Source organism: Curcuma longa, chromosome 14 (assembly GCF_044706935.1).
Source record: "Curcuma longa cultivar G26 ecotype Majalengka, Jawa Barat chromosome 14, ITB_CL_G26_1.1, whole genome shotgun sequence".
NCBI classification, from domain to species: domain Eukaryota; kingdom Viridiplantae; phylum Streptophyta; class Magnoliopsida; order Zingiberales; family Zingiberaceae; genus Curcuma; species Curcuma longa.
The window spans coordinates 10,092,202-10,109,540 of record NC_133874.1 but is presented as its reverse complement, the minus strand read 5'-3'; the positions used below and the strand labels follow the sequence as shown (position 1 = coordinate 10,109,540).

The 17,339-nt window shown below is 33.3% G+C and overlaps 1 long non-coding RNA gene across 1 annotated transcript; it reads left to right on the top strand.

Annotated features, from left to right (window-relative positions):
* The first annotated feature begins 8,331 nt into the window (after nt 1–8,331).
* Nucleotides 8,332–9,490, top strand: LOC141844696 (uncharacterized). The gene is made up of 3 exons (XR_012603176.1): nt 8,332–8,398; nt 8,540–8,665; nt 9,406–9,490. It is a non-coding gene; the product is annotated as an uncharacterized LOC141844696 (long non-coding RNA).
* Nucleotides 9,491–17,339: the final 7,849 nt, after the last annotated feature.

The following is a 17,339-nucleotide window of genomic DNA, read 5'->3' as shown; positions in this document are numbered from 1 at the left end:
TGTAACATCCCAAATTTCTTTATTTCAAGTCCTTAAAGTGCTTAAAAATATTTAGAAATATCATAGAAATATTCTAGAGATTTTTAGAAATTTTTAGAGTATTTTTATGTAATTTTTGGAGGTCGTTTGGTATTTTTACCAAAAGAAACAAAATCGCGAAAAAAGAGGACAGAGCCGAGGCTCGAACCCAAGACCTTTAGGCAGATATGAACCTTAAGCAGTTTGTGCTAGCCAGGAGCCCCAGCAGGGGTGTGCTTGAAGGAATAGGAGGCGAATTATTATTATATGAGATAAAAGGCGGAAATACCCCTTAGTATAAATAGGATAAGTTAAAGAAAGGGGTTATTTTCTCTAACCTAATTCCTCTCCTCCTCTTGCCGTCGCCCCCTCCTGGACGAAAACACCAAGGAAGCTAGGTTTTGGGCAGTAGCTAGCCAAGGAAAGGGAGATTCGAGAGATTTTGGTAGATTCGGACTCACCCGAGCGAGGAGAACACAAAGATATCTTCCGTTTAGGGATACCGAGTTTAGCACGATCCTTAGAAGAGTTTCTTGGTAGTAAGTAAGAAGAAACCAAGGTAAGTGCATCTCTCACCTGCAGTAAGAGTAGTTTCGAAATAGATTTCTCGATATTAGAATTTATTTTGCATGTTTCTTGTGGTTAAGATGTAGTAGAAATCTCTATTTCAAGTATAAGCATGAAATTTTAGTTTTAAGCAATGAAATTATGTCATATGATCAAAAGCATGTTTTTTTTCATTATATGATCATGTTGTCAAAGTATAAGCAAGATACAAGGCCAAGGCCTTCCAAGAACCTCTAATTCAAGAATGTAGAGGTTTAGGCATGCTAAGTGTTTGAGAAAATGCCTAAGACAATTTCAAAGATAGTTTTCCAAGTATTTTACTTTAGTGGCATGTACCGGGCCAAGGCCCAAGGGATGGGCTCCAAGATGCCCCTAGACCAAGGTCTAGTACGGGATGGGCTCCAAGATGCCCCTAGACCAAGGTCTAGTAACCTATTAGTTTTGGGATTAGCTACCTCGGGACTTCTAGGAAGCGCGCTAAAATATGGTACGTGGCCAAGGGCCCAAGATGAGATATTATTTTCAAATGCTATAGTAATAGCAAAGTTTTCAAAATATTTTATTTAGAAAAGAATTTCAAGTTTAAGAAAGATCATTAGTTGCAAACCATGAATCACAGCATGTTTAAGTTAAAAGTGTATTATTTCAATAGCATGAATGTTTTCAAGAATCATCTATGCATTATTCGAGTTTTGTGAGTTAGAAGTACTTACTAAGCTATCCGCTTATAGATTGCATTTTCCTCTTACTGCAGACAAAGGCAAAGGAAAGCTAAACTAAGGAGGACAGCAAGGATGATGTGTGGGTGGTGTGTAGCTGGACTATAGAAGAGATCTTTGGGGACATGCTGGGAATGTTTAGAGATTTTATGCTTTTCAGTTATGCATTAGATTATTATATCATGTTATGTTTCCGCTATTTTAGAATTTGCTAGAAAACTCAAGGTTGATCTTCATGCTATTAGAACTCAATTTTATTTTATTACGCTCTATCGTGTGGTTATGCAAGTATGGATTAGTGAGTAGAATGAATACATGCATGTGATTCCATGTTTTAGGTATTAAGGATTTTGCTAGAATTCTTATTTCATAAGTATTATAGTGTGTCAGCATTAAGCCTTAGAGATAGAGATACATGTCTTGATTCATTTGCATGATATGTTAGTCAAGATACTACACATGTTTAGGGATGTTAAGTAAGTAAAATATAGTAAGTAACCCCGCTTTTAGAGAGAGACAGAAGGAGGGTCGTTACAATGTGGATGACCCCTTGATTTTCTATTGTATTCCTCTCCTCTTCTCGAACGTTGTGTGAGCAACGATCCTTCGAGAATTTCTCCACCAGAATTCTCCTCTCTGATGGCTAGCAAACTTTCCTTCCTTCTCTTTATCTTCTCCACTTTCCTTGCCGCTGTCCCTTGGAAAAGGAAGAGCTGGGAACGCCGGCCACAAAACCGCAAAAGGAAATCTTAGGAGGCTGAGTGTCAACCCTAGGAGAAAGAGAAGAGCAAGAGGAGGTGGTGGCCGCCGACCAAAGAAGGTTCCGACCACCAAAAGGGTTTTTGTTTCGTGTCTTTCAAACCCTTTGCAAGCCTCCTCTTTTATAACTTAGCCATCTCACAAACTTGGTATGATTTGAATCATAAACTTGGTATGATTTGAATCATAAACTTGGTATGATTTCAATCAATCAGATCTGAGAATTTGGTATGATTTCGGAAGTAACCAATTTGAACCGAGAGGCTTAATCGATCAAGGAATCGATTAAGGCTCGTAACTTTTTCTCATTAAGCCTGGTAATCGATCAGGTGATCGATTACCAGCCTCCATAATGGATCAGCTAATTGATTACGGAGCTTGGTAATCGATCAGGTGATCGATTACCAAGGTGTGTAATCGATCAGGTGATCGATTACACTGTTTTGTATGGGTTCGAATGCCTAGTTTCTTCACGAATTCTTCCAAGGCAGATTTGAGGATTTCTAGAGGCTACAGCAGGGACCTAGAGGAGGAATTGGTTTAGGTCTCCGATGGGCTTAAGCTTCCCATGTTCTTCACCGAACACACAGCTTAAGTCCATCAATAATAACTCATTCCACTAGAGAGTTATCATCGCACTACCGCACCAATCCCATATTACAATATGAGCTCCTTCTTACTATAAGTATATTAATCTCCCTGTGTTTAAGATATCGTATGTCCGTCAATTAAATGAGTTACTGAAAACTCGAATTTAATCAACTTCTAATCCAAGAGTAGTACCACTCAACCTTATTATCATGTGGACAAGGTCCACCTGCAGGGTTTACATGATAATCCTTATGAGCTCCTCAAGGGGACATCATCAGTTTAGATTGTAGGACACAGTTTCCTTTTATAATCAACAACACACTATGTACATAATACTACTTTCCAACTCATCGGGCCTTTTGATCTATCGTTCTAAATCTCACCCTTTGATAAATCAAAGAAGTACATACTAAGTACATATGTTTGTTATTATATCGGGATTAAGAGCATGTACATCTATAGTAACAGAGGTTTAGTTTGATTATATAGTCAGTATAAATCGAGCAATCCTCAGATGGTCTTGCTCAATACACACTTAGTGTACTAGTGTAATTCTATAGTCAAGACAGACTAAGACCAAATTACACTACAACTACTCCAATGGTTTGTCCAATCCCTCTTGGTTGTGAACACTGTTTATAATCTATAAGGAACTGATAACATGGTCTTCTGTGTGTGACTCCGCACACCATGTTTATCTACAATATAGATTAAATGGACACTTGCATAAAAACTAAATGCAAATATTGACCAAATGTGATTCTTATTTCAGAATGTTTATTTACATAGCTAGGATTCTGGTATACATCCCAACAGTCTCAAGGCATGCTACTTCAATGAACTAGTTACCTTTAATTAACATCCACGTTTAACTCTCAACATCCAATGTCTCTAGCAGTGAGATCGGCTGCTTGGTTAATCAAGGAGTCTAAACGTGCTAGTCTCGACAGAATTGATGACGTCCGTGCTCATCAATTCCTTGATTAGGGAAATTCAATACATTCATAATTGCACTGTAAAGATGCTCACGAGTTGTGATCCAATCACAAATTCTCTCATACTATGAATCGTATTGCGAACATTCAGTATTTGAGTCTAAGATCCAATCAAATATATATGGAATGTACTCTCAAATAGTAAATTATTATTTATCCAATAAATAGTATAATCATAAGGCGATTGCCTTAGGACACCTCTCATATTTAACAGATGAAGGATCAATGTCTAAAGCTGATAAAAGGAAATGAAAAAAACAACCTAATAGTTGGGAAGAAAAAGAAGAAAATTCTAAAGGTTTTGGGATGATACCTCACTAAAAGAAGAAAAGGAAGACAAGCATAGATAACAGTCAATGATGATGGAGTTTTATTAGCAACATCTAAAAAATAAGAGAGCTCGAGTTAAGAGAGAGTTAAATCTCACTACAAAAAATACTCACATTTAGCAATCGAAATTTTGATCGTTAATCGGTCGTTAAACCCATTTAGCGACTAAATAATAAAAAAAAAATCATAAATATTTTTGTCATAATTTGATTTAGCGATCGAATATGAATTCAGTTAATAATTTAGCCATTGAATTTGGATTCGACCGCTAACTTTAGCCATCAAATTTTGATTCAGCTGCTAACTTTAGTGACAGAATATGAGTTCAGTCGCTAATATTAGTGATTGAATTCATATTCGATCATTAATTCTATCATTAATTTTAAAAAAAATTCATCAGCATCCTTTTATTTTTCTAATTTATATCCTATTTACATAAAAATATATCAAAACTATACCACATACAATCCATATCATAAACTTATCATATGCACAATCAACATTTACAATTCATATCACAAACTTGTCATATATACAATCAACATTTACAATTCATATCACAACCCTATCATATACACAATTAACAGTCATAATACATATCGCAAACCTATCATTTACACAATCTATATCAAATAATGTCATAAAATTATATTCAAACGATACAAAATATTCAAATGACACAATATATATCTAAATGATACAAATAATATCCAAATGATACAATCAATATATAAACGATACAAACACTATCCATGCTATAAATCAGTCTACGATACAAACCATATCAAAATGATAGAGACAAACATGTCATCATCCTAAAAAAAAAACTCCATCATCCAATCCGCATCAAATCAAATACAATAAGTTATTAAATAAATTAAGCACAAGATATAATAATTAGAATAATGCAAAAATAATAAAGCTAATATTAAAATAGATATACACAATGTTAAAATAACTTATCAAAAACATATACAAACTAATCACTAACATAAGTTTAACATGCTTTAAAAGAATACATAACTTAATTCCAGAATATAGTATAAAATCATCAATGATTCAAATGTTGAAGTTCTATCAATATTTTTTCTGAAAAAATATAATATAATTAGCATTGTATATAGTATCAAATATAGCGGAACCAATTATTATGTTAATGAACGGTAAATATAAAAACAAAGTTGAAGGTTAACACACCTCAAAATTTCTACTTATTAAAAGTGTTTGGGTTGAGTCTCTTGTGAATCGAAACCATGCGACGTGGGAAAAGCAGAATGACTCATTAATGAATAGTGATCAAAAAATTTTCATATGTTTTGATCGGCTGCCATCCTAACCTGATTATCCATCTACCGCTTTGACTGCTCTACTTGTATCCTGACCCGATCATCTATCAACTACTCAGACTACTCGAATGTCATGATTCGATCTCTCAATACTTGATTTTCTAGTCGTAACTCTCACACTTCATTGGATTGAGAACTAGCTTGACCCCTAACCCTAGGGGTGCGTTTGGTTCAAGTTATGATATATAACCTTGGTATATGATTACCTGGTAATCACATAACCAAGGTTATGGGGCATAAAACATAACATAATGTTGTTTGGTTTACTTTATTTATTTGGAGGGCATAAAACATAACCAGTTTTATATTTACTATATTACCCTTCATTCAATTATATTTTAATATAATTCATTAAATTAATAAGTATAATTTGTTAATTTTATTTTAATAAAATAATTCATTAAAAATAATTATTTTAATAAAAAAATTCATTAAAATAATAAATATAATTTTTTAATTGTATTTTTTTAAATTTTAAAATAAATTTATATATATTAATAAAATAATTTATTAAAATAATTATTTTAATAAAATAATTTATTAAAATAATTATTTTAATAAAATAATTGTTTTAATAAAATAATTCCTTAAATTAATAAATATAATTCCTTAATTTTATATTTTTAAATTTAAAATAAATTTATATTTCTTTTAATAAAATAATTTATTAAAATGATTATTTTAATAAAATAATTTATTAAATTAATAAAGATAATATGATAATTTTATTTTAATAAAATATTTATTAAAAATAATTATTTTAATAAAATAATTTATTAAATTAATAAATATAATTTGTTAATTTTATATTTTTAAATTTAAAAAAATATATTTTTAATAAAATAATTATTTTAATAAAATAATTCATTAAATTAATAAATATAATTCATTAATTTTATTTTTTTAAATTTAAAATAAATTATTTTTTAATTTATAAATATTTAAATTAAAATTTATTGAATTAAATAATTTAATTTTAATTAGATTTTATAGTACCTTTTAATTGACTTAGTTTTAAAATCGGAGGGGTAATCATGGAAAAATTTTTGTTAACCTCAGGAATCGTAGAAAACCTTAGGCTGCTAAGGTAATCACATTACCGGATTATAACCCATTTGCTGATGTGGCGGTAATGTTGTATTACTTGGGAATCAATCATAACCTGAACCAAATTTTTATTGCTCTGGAACAATCGTTGAATTTCGTTGTCATTTTTCTACAGCCCAAATGCTTTGTCATTTATTCCAAACCTCATTAAGTATATATGATGGTTTTTTTTCATTTTTTATCCACTTATACATCAAGTTTTTGTAAAATTTTTGACAATAATTGTTCTATATTATTTTGAATTTTTCCTCGTCGTTTGGCTCCCAAATATATTTTTTCTAAAAAAATCAAAAATATTAGTATTAGAGAATAATGATCCGTATAAATAATATTCAAATTACTTATCAAAAATTTATGATAATAAAATTTTTTTATATCTTAGTCTACATGCCTCCATATAGAACCAGAAGTGCACTATTGTTCTTTAAATTTTTTTGAGATATACCCAGCGACACAGCGACACTATGACCATTAGGAATGAAACTCCATAAAAAATATGTCATTTTTTATTATAAAAGAAGAAATAAATTTGAATTACTAATAATATATTAATACATACCCCCAACAATACTTAACACAACCTGACCACTATGTATTAGTGGACTAACTGACATGATTATATTTGTAAAATAATATTATAATACATACACAATCCAACATGTAAAAATTAAATATATACATAACAATAATAGTTTTCAACTCTAAAGTTTAATCATCATTATAATCTGAATAATTAACATTAATAGTTTCTAATTTTTTATCGCTAGATTCTATTAGCTCTTTACTACTAAATATTTCTTCATCATCATCTATTTCCTCATAAGTGATATTTACATCTATCAATAATTGAGATATAGATTGAATATCTGAATCAACTGAATGATTCTTCACTTCACTAAAAAAAAGTTGATTAGTGACGAACTTTAGTGATGAGGAAGTTTCGTCACAAATCTGTAACAATATTAGTGACGACAAATTATTTCATCACCAATTGATAATGAATTTTATGACAAATACAATTTAATCACACAGTTAATAACAAATATATTTCTTCGCTTAATTCATCGCTAAAATAATTTGTCACAAATTTTATTGCCAAATTAGCGATGAACTTTCAATTAGTCATAATTTGGTGATGAATAGAAGGTTCGTCGCCAATTTGGTTACGAATTGAATGTTCGTCACCAAATTAGCAATGAAATGAGGATTCATCCCTAAATTGGAGATCGTATCCGGAATTAACACTAAATTTAGTGACGAATTAAAAGTTTGTTATCAAATTGACGATAAATCAACGACAAATTAAAAATTCATCGTCAAATTGGCTTGATGACGAATTAAAAATTCATCGCTAATTTGATGATGAATTTTTAATTCATCGCCAAATTCAGAGTTAATTCCGGATAGGATATCCAATTTAAGGACGAATTCTCATTTCTTTGCCAATTTAAGAACAAAATTTGATTTCATCATTGATTTAGGGATGAAAAAAGAATTCGTCCCTAAATAGGGCTTCGTTGCACTTGCTTGGCATGCAAGCGACATCGACTCTCTGATCCAGTCTCAAATTTAGGGACGAATCCATATTTAGTTGTAAATTTAGCAATGAACCTTTCGCGACGAACCATATTTTCATTGACGGTGATGAATTTTGATTTCATCATCAAATTTAAAACGAATTCAAGGTTCAAGATTCGTTGCTAATTTAGCCCCTAGGGCATAACTGAGTTAGACAAGGGTTTGAATCTCGACGAAGCCAAGCAATATTCTTCTTCATTTTGACCAACTATAATTTCTCAATTATCTTTTCACATATGATCGTGGACCTGACTACGTAGAGCTGTGTGAATTTCATCTTTTGCAGAAAAAGATTCGTTGCTAATTTAATTTAGGGATCTAGTTAAAACCCTCTTCAACCCTAACTTCGCTTCGCTGCTTCTGTCGATTCCCTTCCGAAGAACCCTGTGTATGTTTCGCTTTTGCATCTTTTTATTAAATTAACGCTCCCGAAGGATGGACTTCGTCTCTGGCCAAGCGCAAGAACTCTCGGTTCCATTCCGATCCCTGCTCTTCTTTGCTCGCAAGGATTCACTAGCTTTCTCTGCAGGGAATTGGATTCCGCCTTCTGCGATGGATCGCTCTCCTATCGATGCCCCATGGCGTTTCTTCTGCGCTAGCCTCCCTGTTTAGGTTTGGATTACGGCTCCCTCTCCAGCAGAAGACGAACGCTGAGGTCTTGCCTTTTTGATTTACGCTCTTTACAATTAGACTGAGATTTGGTGTTGAAGTTTCCATTTTTACTCCCTTTCTGATGCAAAGTTTCCGCTTTGCTGACATTGAGCTGGAAAAGGAAACATTTTGATTTTGGATTTGTTTGATTGTCTCTGTTTTTCGAATTGATCAATTAAGGTTTGTCACATGAAGCGACTTCAATTGACTTTGTTGCATGTTGCCGGGAATTTTTCTCTATTACAGAATGATGCCTTGTTTCTGAAATAACTGTTCTGTTCAGATTGCAGAAATCACCATATTGAATCGCACAGTTTATTTGGCCAAACAAAAATAAATGGTTTGCCAATTTGGGGGGCATAGATTTGGGAGTTGAAATCAGAATGGAGAGAGTTAGGAGAGTAGTGACAGTGTCCTTAGTTGAATAAAAAGATTCTTATTGCATTTTGTTGAATAAAAATAAGTTCATTAGTAGCAAGATGTAAATGACTTACCCGTTGCAGACTGGATCCATTTTATGAATGGTATTATTTTTTGTTATTTCATTGATCTCACTGCTATGTTGATCTTTCTCACTCTTGAAAGTTATCTCTAGAGAAGTATTAAATTCTGTCCATCACCTACTGTAACATAACAACTACAATATGTTTGTTTATGGCTAGGAACCTATTTGCCTCCTATAAATCTATAATCGTCATAATCATCTTTGTGATAACGTCTGTGCCTTTTTGTTTTCCTTAACAGCTTGGAGAAGGAAATTCTTGATCGTTATCTTGAAGTAGTGCTTAAGGGAATAAGGATGGATTGAAGGTAATATTACCAACTGTTTTCTCTGTAAACGTTGTTAAATTGCCATTCATATTGTCGTTATTTCTTTTCACTAAACTTTGTCAAATCGCCATACAAGAAGTTCTCTAAGCTTTTTTACTTCACAATTTAGTTGATGTACGGAAATCAAACTTGCCTTACTTCACGTTTTGAAGCCTCTATCTAGCATTATTTGATTATTGACTTTGTAATATTGTTTGTACATGTCTCTATCTTAGAGACACACGTCTTTATTCACTTGTTGCTAATTCTACGACTAAATTATTTTTGTCACAGACACCATCGCCAATTACAACGAAATAATTATTCGTCACTAATTTTATTGCAGAGCTCTTAAATTATTTTTCTGCATCTTTATATTTGATTATTGACTTCATAATATTTTTTGTATAGGTCTCTTTTTGATGTGAGCTTAAAGTTTTTGGAGACATTCATATCTATACTCATTACTATAATATTACTTATTGTGATATAAATTTAACAACAATTAATTATGTTATTGTTGTTGATGAGATACTAGCTTTTATATGTAGTAGTTTTTTTAATATGTTAATAAATTGAAAATAGAAAAAAATATAAAAACAGGAGTTGGATATATAAAAAGAACATAGCTGAATATCATGGTTTAACTGATAAATTTATTAATGAGTTGGAACAATTATTTATGGATTTTGCTTGTAGTAATGTTGAGTTTATAGATGGAAGATAAGGCGTCCGTGCAGAAAGTGTCACAATTATAAATTTTTACAATCTGATAAAGTTTAAGAAGATATTTATAAGTTTGGTTTATCTTGAATTACTATAATTGAATATTCCATAGTGAACTGTTCATATTTGATGAGGATTATGAACAAAATATATAAATTTTAGTTAGTGAGATCAAAGTTATTATAATTAATTAAATCGGTATCAAGGATGATAATTGATGTAACGGATCAGAATTTCATTCCCGAACCAAGTATTGCAAGTTCTAGTTATCCTCTAATAATTGAACAAAAGTTTACTACTTATACATTACCTTTGGAAGGAGGTAGAAGTACAAGGCATTGATGAAAATGCGAATAATGACTCATATCTCCAATTTCAATAAATATTGAGTTTTGTAAATGAACTTATGTGAGTTAGTTGTGATAGTCATACAAAATTATCTCTCACCATAAGACTATTGAATGTTAAGGCAAAACATAATATGTCTGAAGAGGATCCACTCTTGTTGTCGATGAATACAAGAAAAGATATGCAATTCTTTTGTTAAAGATCACTCTTGATGTCCATGAAAATAATAGATGACTAAAGCCAAAAGCAGTTTATTCATTGAATAAGATTTAGAGACGTGTTGTTTGTAAATGGTTGCAATCTTGAAAATTTTTAGATGGTTATGTCTCTAATCTTGGGAGATGTGTCGATTTGAAGAAATGAAAATTGATTGGTTTGAAAAATTATGACTGTCATATATTCATGAAAAGAGTTATTCTTATTACTTTTAAAGAACTTTTATCAAATTTTATTTGGAGTGTCATTTCGGAGTTAAGCATTTTCATTCATAATATTTGCTCAATAATTTTGAGACATTCATACATGAAGACATTAGAGAGAGACATTCCAATCATTTTGTGTAATTTAAAAAGGATATTTCCACCCTCACTGTTTGATTCCATGGAATATTTTTTGGTTTACTTGCCATATAAGGCTAAAGTTGGAGGTTCTGTCTATTTTTGATAAATATATCTATTTAAAAGGTAAAATTTTAAATTTTGATTAATGCATAAAAATTTACTAATTTTATTATATATTATTAATATTTAATATAATTTCTTATATTACAATTATATTTCTATATCATTTGAAGAAAAGCGAAAAATAAATATTAGGGTGACCCAACCCATTAAAAATCCATCATCTAGCGGAGCGGGGTGGGCCGACCTACTAACTTGGCAAGCTGAAAAATCTCCAACCTAATCCAACTTAAGGCTGGTTGTGGGTTAGGGTGGCCAACTCATGGGTTTGTCAAAAATTAAAAAATATTAAAAATTTTAAGTTTGGATTATAATTTAAATTGATCAAGTTTAAATTTTTAAGCTTATTTGTAATTTAGACGGATCAAGCCCACTAATTCATTGAGTTTTTTTTTACTTTAATTTTAAATTTTGAAATAAATAAATAAACTTTCTTAACCCACATAGGTTGCGAGCCTAGGTGAGTCAATGCTTCTTAAATAAGTTGATAAAATTTCAACCCAACCCGTCTAAATTGCTTGGTGAGGCGGGCCAACTCGGAGGGCCATACCCAAATTGACGGCTATAACTGCCTCATTGTTAAATATTTTGATTATCTGTTAATGCATTGTAGTTTTTCTTATAGGTCATTAGATGTGACATCTTGGTGTTTGGTTTCGCATATTCTTCGATCTATTAGCAAATATGGTGAAATTATCATATTTTTCATTATGTATCAAATATTTATTACTTTATTCTAACAATTTTGGTTGATAGTCTCAACGTGATGGACATAGACGGAGTACTCCTAGCTAGTCTGCTTCGGCACCTAACACTATACCTACGCTCCCTAATAGGGCAAGACCTTCACATACACCTTCACTAGTATCTTAGTCGGATTTGTTTCCACTACAATCGCCAGTACCTTCTGTCAGATAGTCTGCTAATGAGATGCAAGATATTCAGGAGTGTATAGTCCCTCACAGAGATTCGTAAGTATTTAAAAATATTTTATTTTTTTCAACTATATCTTAGTTATTTAACAATATTTGTTTATAACTTTATGATGGATTTTAAAATTTTGTGTGTTATTCGGAAGATAAATAAAATAGTGAATAACTATTGAGGAGGGGCTTCAATCACATATACAAGTGCTCTAGTACTTATAAAAGAGCTCTGGTTTAAATTATATATCCCCTTCCGTTTATATATAAAATTAAAATAAATATATAATTAATTTTTTTTTCACTTTACAGACATTCAATTGGGACCCGAATGAAGAATTGGAAATAAATAGGATTTTTAAGAAAAAATATGGCGATCACATCCGACATGTACTTAATCATGCGAGGACTAGGGGGAAAAAGCCATCCTACATCACTAGGTCAAGATCTCTGATATTTGGCAAAACCTAAAAGAGCGAGCAAATGAGTCAGCAGAATAAAATAAATCAAACTTATAATTCTATAGATCCATCTGCGACATATGCAGAAGGCTCAATCAATATTAATGAATATACACATAAATTGATAATTTTTTTATAAATACTAATTTATTAATTAATTTTAAACTATTACATTATTTCTCATAATATTTTTTTAGTCAAGGAAATGGTCATCCGTACATTTCAAAAGAAAGATAAGACTTGGAGTGGGGATAGAGTGTAAAATAATTAGAGTACGTTTGGTTGGGGGTCATCCATGATTACCTTAATTATCCATCCAAAGTTATCAACCAAAGTCTTGTTTGGTTTAGGTAATCAGCAATTCCCAAGTAATATTTCATGCTCGACACGTCAGCATACGTCAGCAAAAGAGGGCATCCAACCTAGAATCACATAACCAAGAAAACTTAGGTTTTTCTTGATTCCAGGGTTAAGATAATTTTCTTTACAAAATTACCCTTCCCAAGCATACGGCGAAACCCGACACCCATCCCCATCGCGTGATCATAACGCAAGCGAAACCCTAGCGAATGATCGCGCGACGACGATTTGGAGCCTCCTCTCCGCTTTCCAAGATTCGAAACCTTCCCCTTCCGCTTCCGCCCCTCCTCTAACAGTTTACTCCACCGCGCCGCCCCTGACCTCCTCCTCCTCACGGTGGAGCAAGAGCCGATGCTCCAGAGGAATCTCTCCAGAAAGGACATTATTCGCCAGCGAGAGGGACCTCAACGTTGTCATTCAGGGCGGCGATTTCCCAGCAGCGGCCAAAGCAAGTGGAGCAATCCCACAAAGTAAAGAAAGCTCCTCATCCTCTGCTACAAAAACAGCTCTGATCTGCTTGGTTTGTGCATTTGATCAAACTTTCTTCACAACGTGCCGGATCTACGAGTCAGAACCCTAGATTTGCTGCTTGCAATCAGTGATGACCTCGTCAAGGTAATTATTTCATGTCAGACTGTCAATAGGTTCCTTTTTCCAATTGTATGCGTCGTTTAATTGTGAATCCGATCATGTAGTCAAATGCGTTCATCAAAGGAGTGACGCACAAGATCCATCATCAAATCGAGGAACTAGAGAAGGCGTCGGGCGTTGAGGTTGGTTCTTTGACTGTGGATGGGGTTCCCGTTGATTCAAAGGAAAGTCTAAGAAAGTCGAGAAGCGAACTCTTGATAAGAGAAAGTCCTTACAGATCAAAAGATCAGATGTGAGATAAATGAAGTCCGAGAAGGTCAATGATCAGATTCTTGGCAAGAGAAGAAAGATCGAGCGCATCACGGATTAGATACACGAAAGGCAATTTAAGCGAATTCAGTAAAAAACTTCCATCAGTACGTGGATTGGTAATGACATCTAGTTGACTGATGTTGGTATCAATCGACTGGAAGGTAATAATCAATCGACTGATATTAAATTTTTAGCATGAGTCTAAATACTAGTTGACTGATATATTGATTTGAGGATCGATTCGACTGATAAGTAACTTTAGTCGACTGATTCTGTTTTGGAAGAAAATAGAATAGAATCAATTCGATTGATTATTCGCATCAATCGACTGAGTCTGTTTCAGAAGCAAACATAATAGAATCAATTCGATTGATTTTTCACATCAATCGACTGAGTCTGTTTCGGAAGCAAACATAATATAATCGATTCACTGATTTTACACGTCAGTCGACTGATTTTACACATCAGTCGACTGATTCTGTTTCAAAAGTAAATAGAAGAGAATCGATTTGACTAGTGACTCAATTATCCATAATAGTTGACTGATAAGTAAAATCAGTCGATTGACATTTGAAATTCAATAAAATTAGATACCATTTTAGAAGGTTCAGAAATTATTATTTGTCGCTGACTAAATCAGTCGATTGATCTCAAGAGAAGCTGAACATGTTTAAATGGTGAGATTTAACCATTAATGGGCATTGTTCATGTCATCTTGCTCCAAGTTTTCTTGCTAAAGTGTTGAAGAATCCATTTGATGTTCAACTACATAATTTGGAGCAATCCCTAAAAAAAGAAGCAAATCCATCAAGATCATTATAAAATTTCTTTTCTTCTTCTTTGTATTTTTTGATTGTTCTTGCAAAACATTGTAATCCTACTGTAAGAGGGTTTCTTCGCCTTCGGGATTTGTCCGAGAATGAGAAGGTTTAGTGGAAGTGGTGAGCTAAGAATGAATCCTTAGATTAGCGGCCTTAAGGAGGCAGATACCAAGTAAAATCATTCAAGTTAGCATTGTGCTTGTAGTGTGGCTGGTTCGTAAGAAGTTTCCGCTGTAATAGATCATGTCTAAGTGAGTTGAGCTATTCAACCTCCCCTTCTAACTCAAAATGTCCTAACACTATTTGACTATTGTATGAGACATGAGCATGTAACTATGGACTACTTAATCTACCCAATTTGATCGCGATTAACATTGATTATGTGTTAAAACTAGGAACATGATTATGACGGTACATAGTTGAGTTGGTTATGACGGGGCAGACTTGCTGAAGTAGCCAAGGTCGAATCTCGACGAAGATGAGGCAATGTCCTCCCCCATCGTGGCCAACTATAATTTTACGATTTACCTCCTCACAGATGGTTGTGGGGCCAATCATGTGGGGCCCTTGGGATGACGGATTCTACCTTTTACTGAAATGATTGGGCATGCCCAATCATGACTATACATTTACATTTAGATACTATTTATTTACCTATCTAAACACAATTAATACATTCAAGATGCAAAACAAATAGACCATAGCCAAGATGCATTTAAGATACAAGGAACTTATTAATAAATTGACAAATATCAAAGTGAAAATGTCAAAGTAGCTGGAAAGCACGCTCCCTTGTATAGTTTTTCATGAACAACTCGATGGACATTTATGGTAGATACATTCTCTTAAGATTCATACTCTAGCAGATTTATTTTCTACTATGAAATTGCAAGAATCAAGGTATGCATGAATAGTAGAGGAAAAGATTAGACCAAGATGAGTAGCCTATATGGCAAGTCAAGAGGAAAGATCGTATGCCCTCTAAATCATCATTGGAGTCTTGTGAAATCTTGTGAAAGTAGTAAAATCTTGCGAAAGTTAAATCTTAGCAGAAGCAATGCGAAGAAGATCCTGAGGAAGAGAATAAGAGAAAGGCATTTGGTTTGAAAATTTTTTTCTATTTTTTATTTTTATTTTTCTATTTTTTGATCTAATTTTTAAAAAATAAAAAATATGTTTTGTATGATATATTATTTTCTATTTTTTAGAAAAAAATTAAAAAATATGTTTGATTTGTTAATATAAAAAAGTATCAATAAAATAATTTTTTTTAATAAAAAGATCATCTTATTTATGGAAAAGAAAAAATCATATAAAAAGAAGGTCAAATCTAACCTTCTAATATGTAATATAAGAAAATACCTAACCACGATTCACCTCTAAACTTCTAATCATAAGAAATTAGAAAATTGATGATCATTTATAGTGTAGAAATCAGAAAGCATAAGTCTGTTCCCAATGTATGGTCATAGAAGATAATAGAATCAAGACTTACCACGATCTTAAGGAACAAGACATTGTAAGTTTTAATAAATAGAATAAGCATTTGAATTAAGATTTCACCATTCAAATCATCACCAGGAAGATTCCATGAAAAATACTGTATTTCAGAGAATCATCTATCATATTTATTAACACCCTGTAATCTTCATAATTTACAAGCTAAAAGCAACTAATATAGTAAAAACACCAAAAGGAAGAGAAGGAAACCTTCCACCACCAAATAACAATTTTCAACCAAATATCAAGATAGGAAACTAAAAGGCAATCATAAAATCCAAGGTTTGGGAGGGACGGTGGTGCCACATTCCTACCCTTTGTAGGGTGCTCGTCATCCATGTGATAGCAGAGGTCCTCGAAGCAGAATGGAAAGGGATACTCCCCGCGGAGATCGTCTTCATCGCCATCAAGCTCCTCAAACACAAGAAACAGATCTATAGAAAAACAACCGATTAAGAATAACTTCGGCCAACAACACAACGATCATAAATCCAGGAACCACTATACCTCTCCAGCTGCGAAGATTTGGATCTCGGGACGCGTCAACATAATGCGACTGCAGCGTGGCCTGGTGGCGCTTCGACGCGGCTGTGGATAATCTACTCCATGCATCGGATTCCATGGTTAATCGATTGCCTCCCAATTCCTTTCTTACCCTAAGATTCTGTTGCCAATTCCACCACAGAGTGCGTTCGAAGCCCCACCACCCACAACACGAAAAAGACGAGAGAGAAGGGGAAGAGAAAGAGGAATGAAAGCGATGCGAAGCGAAGGCGTGCAACACCATGTTTTTGCGTTTTCTATTTCTCCACCCGGCAGTTTCCATTCTCTGAAAAATGATATTTTATCATTTTCTATTTTCTTAGAAAATGTGTAACGACCCGGCCCCTCGGCCCCTTGGGCGGCCCAACTGGCGGCCCCTTGGCGGTCCCTTGGGCGGCCCAACTGGCGGCCCAACTGGCGACCCCTTATGTCGTCAACCGACGACCTTCGGCCGTGCCATTACTCACTAGGTCTTTCCACCCCTGGCCAGTGGATTTTTGCCTTCCCCAGAATTCGAACTCTAGACCTCCAGATTAAGTACTAGAGTTTATGAATCCTGGTAGCCAAGTGAGAGCCGCTCACTTGAATGTATCTGTGATGTTC